Below are 4,158 nucleotides of genomic sequence, written 5' to 3' on the forward strand. Positions count from 1 at the left end.
TTGGCTGAGCTGTGGAGAAAACCTTGAGTACACAGCAAGGAGGCTGTGGCTGGGCTCCAAACATCAGGAAAGCCTCAGGTTGGATGTACGATACTCATGACAGCAGAGTATGATTACGGACGAAACAAATTACGCAGAGCAGGCTACACATGCCTGCCCTCTGCCCTGCCAGGGGTAGGAGCCGTGTTTCTTCCTGCCAGCTTGCAAACCGAGCTAATAATATGTTCTTTGCACGCATGCAGTATCTTTCATCTCTGTTATCTCTGTGGCTCGGATGAGACAGAGCGCTTTGTTGACCAAGGAGGCACAGCAGATCCTCGGCCAAGTAGAAAACAGGACCTTAGTTAGCGACTTTGTCCCTGGTTCTAACCTCTGGCCGCAGCAGTTGGCTTTTGAAGCCCGCACCTCTGGGCTTTCCACGTTTGCATCTCCCTTCCCAGAGCTTCACTGCAGAGCAGGGAAGGGCGTTAACCCCCAGTTACTTCCTCGCAGCTGCGTTCCCCAAGCTCAGCTCAAGTGGGAGGCTTGCGGGCTTGACGTTAAATGACCCCACCTTGGTTTCTCCTGTCCTTCTCAGCCCTTCCAGGCTAAAGGCCACACGAGCTGTTTTAGCTGCTTCCTGAGCTTCCAAGCATCTGGAGCCAGTTCTTAGAAACCTTAGACTCGTGGAAGCAGTGCATGGAAATGGCCAGGCTGGAAGTGCTGGGCTCGACTGGTCCCCAGAGAGCGCGTGGGAGTCCTGGTGTCATGTTCAGTTATGGAACTTCACCAGCTTCATCCTCAGAGAGGGATTTGTGCTTTCGGCACTGCTGTTGGGGAGAACCGGCCAAGAAGGAGCAAGATAAGAACAACACGTAGCAGAGAAGACAGAACAAGCTGCGGGTCGAGGATCCAGGAACGACCGGGATGACGATCCCCCAACACCCCCTTCTCGGGCATAACTTGTCACTCCACTCTTGGCGTTACCTTTGCTGTCCTACTTTTGACCTTGCCACTGAGGAGCCCTTGTTCAGTAGCTCGTTGTCAGCACAGTTACGGCTCCGAGACAGAGCCGTATGTGTCGCAGTTTTCTGGGGAGGGGGAAGACTTTAATACATGTATTTTCCTTCTATTAAACAGGCATCACATTCCTCACTCAGCTGGAAATCCATCATCGTACTGTCAGAAATTACCCCCTCCCCCAGACAAGGCTTTCAAGTTTGTAGCGTCTAATGGAATTTAATAATATTTATCATGTTTCCAGCACGTTTATGGGGAGCAAGACTCGACTTGCCGCTTTGGGCTCTCTCTGGAAGGAAAGGATGGACGGGGTTTGCTTTTCTGCTGTCCTGGAACCACTGTAGGTTCACACAGATTTAAACATCGCAGAGACAAAGAATTTCCTTCTGTAACTCAATCCGTGATTAGCCTTAAATGTGAGCCTTGGCGGGAGGAGAGGGGCTCTCCCCTCTGTCGTAGGTAAGAAGCTGGAAGTAGCGTTTCCCCTTGGGAGGGCTCCTGCTTGTATATGCAAGTTCAATGTTGTGTCCGAGTTGCTTCCACGGCATGGATTTGTTGGGAGAGGCGTGGAATTCTCTGCGTCGTCCCTTGTGAATGAGGAGAGCTCATGGCATTCTGAGCACGACTTGTATTATTCAGCTGTGGGTTCTCCTCTTTTTAATAAAAGATGGGTTGGTTGAATAATGCGAGCAATTTGAACATTTGCTATAGGACCAACAGAAAATTGAAGTGATGTTTACTTAACCTACAGTGACAGACCCAAACTTTATGGGTTTTGATTTTAATACATATTTTACATAGGTGAGATGGCGACGTTATTAAAAATGAAGAGATTTGTGGATGTAAAGTATAAATAGACTCCAGCAGTAAAGCCTCCGGAGTGGCTCTTCCTTCCTCCGGTCCAGTGCGCCTGATGGGGTGAGCCTCTGCAGAACCCACCACTCCTGCACCCTGCACAGGAGCCTAAAGCTGATGTGGGAAATGATCCTTAGGAAAAATTAAAAAAAAAAAAGGAGGCTATTACATTTTTTATTGATATTTGCAATTGTTGCGGGGGGGCGGGGGGCAGGAAGTGAGTCAGGCTGTTTCACACAGCATTGTGTGCATATGGGGTCGTGCAAGTGCTGCAGGAGGTGGAGTCCACCAGCCCCTGGCCATGGACGTGTGGGGCTGAGCCCTGGCACAGGAGCAGTGCGCAAAGCGGGGCAACAGCAGCTCTGGGCGAGTTTGGGGTGAATGCAGAGGTAGTGGGTGCAGGTGACATGCACCAAGAGCGCGCGTGGATCTTGGGTTTCCGCTGTGCTTTTTGATTTACATCCACCTTTAAACAGACTCTGCAGAACTCTGGGTTCAGGGCTGTGTTTTTGAACTGTGTACATCATCCAAGAAATAAATCAGTCCCCATCATCTTTGCCTCTGAGCAACGTCCAGCTGCAGTCAAGCAGAAACACAAACAAGCTGCTGCTGCGTTCTTCAGATCTCCTTCCTTCGCTTGCGCGCTTTGCTGTTCACTGGCGAGGAGCGCGACGAGTCACCCAGCAGAGAGACAAGGGAAGGTAACTCCTGGGTCTGCTGGTGACTCCACGGTGTGACCCTGTTCCCTGCAAGTCATGTTCTTTCTTGGCAGTGCCCCGTTTTTCTCACCACTTCTCTGCCCTGCTGATTCTGTCTGAGGATAATCCATGCTCATGCTGGAGGAATGCTTTAGGAGCAAGTCTGGTTTGGGTTTTTGACCCATTTGTGGTTCTTCCTGACTTGGTGGTGATGGAGATTCCCAGCATCTCGGAAAACTGGTTCACTAGCCAAGACCTTTAAAGCAATTAGAAATACGTGGGTTGAGGCAGTCAGGCCTGGGACCAGGAGATGCGGGCTAGACAGCCACAGCCAGCAGCAGCCAGGACGTACTCGTTCTCCTGGCAGAGTCATCAACTCTTCCACTGCTTCTTGCGACATTTTAGACTGCTTACGCCAAACTCTTACCAAGTCTCCATGGGATGGGTCTGGCACAGGCAAGTACTGGTGTTTCTGCTTCTGCGAGCTTGTGGTGGTGGCCAGAAGCAACTGAATTTTGGCATCTCATGAGGTGGTTTGCAGTACAAGCTGACCCAGCTGCCACGTTGTGCATGGCGCCAGGGTGTGACAGAGCACACAGCCCGTGAAACACCTTCAAAAGCAACTGCCCCCATCATGACGTTATGCGAGTGCTGAGAATGGGCTGGAGGTTTCTAGCTGGCTGACTGGAAAAGTCTTTCCCACCCGGGGGAAGGAGGAGTATCTGGTGAGGATGCTTGGAAAGGGGCAGGCGCTGAGCAAAGGCTGTTCTCCCAGCAGCAGCAGAGGCACCTCCAGCTCCTGTCAAGGAGGACTAGGGGGTTTTGCGCTGCTGATAATGGAGTTGGGTTGTGAACAGAAGACTAAGACTCTCATACTCGCTGTCCCGGCTGCTGGGAGGCTCAGCCATCCCAGGCAGGACACTGGCTGCTCCCCTGTTAGTGCAGCTCATGACGAGCTCTATGTCAACAGAAAGTAAATGTGTGGTGATGCTGTTGGCTCTGGGACAGCCTAAGGTAGGGGTGAGAGTATGAGTGTTGGGGTTGGATTTGTCTTCACCCTGCCTAGTGCAAGCGCTGGGTTGTGGTTGCAACCCTGGGCACGGCTGGCAGGGATCGGAGACTGTTGGCAGGCAGCAGAGCCCTGGTAGAAAGGACTCCGGGATCCCAGGGGTCTCTGCTCAGCTCTGCGTCCTCATCAGAGGGGGAGATCATCTCTCTTCTGGTACCTTCCATGAGATGTCCCTCTGAACGATGCCATGTGTGGGGTCCCCTGCTCAGAGCAGGCACAGTGAGGTTTTACCAGCTGGTGCTACCACAGAATATCAGGGCAGATGTGACTGAGGAGTCATTCCTCACCTTGAGCTTTTGGGAGTGTTCGGATGCTGCAGTTTATGTCCAGCCAAACAGTGTGTTGTTTGTGCTTCCCAAGAATAAAGGAAAAACGAAGGAAATTCATTGCCTGGATGTTAGTTTTACTGGAATAAAAGCAGAACGTAGCCTCTTCCTGTAATTAATGTTTGCCTTTCTACCTTCTTTGGATAATCACACAGAGAACGTTTCGTTTTAAGCCTCTCGCTTGCGTTGTGTGTGTGCAATAAACCTCCGG

This window comes from Buceros rhinoceros, unplaced genomic scaffold (genome assembly GCF_000710305.1).
Source record: "Buceros rhinoceros silvestris isolate BGI_N320 unplaced genomic scaffold, ASM71030v1 scaffold11351, whole genome shotgun sequence".
NCBI classification, from domain to species: Eukaryota; Metazoa; Chordata; class Aves; order Bucerotiformes; family Bucerotidae; genus Buceros; species Buceros rhinoceros.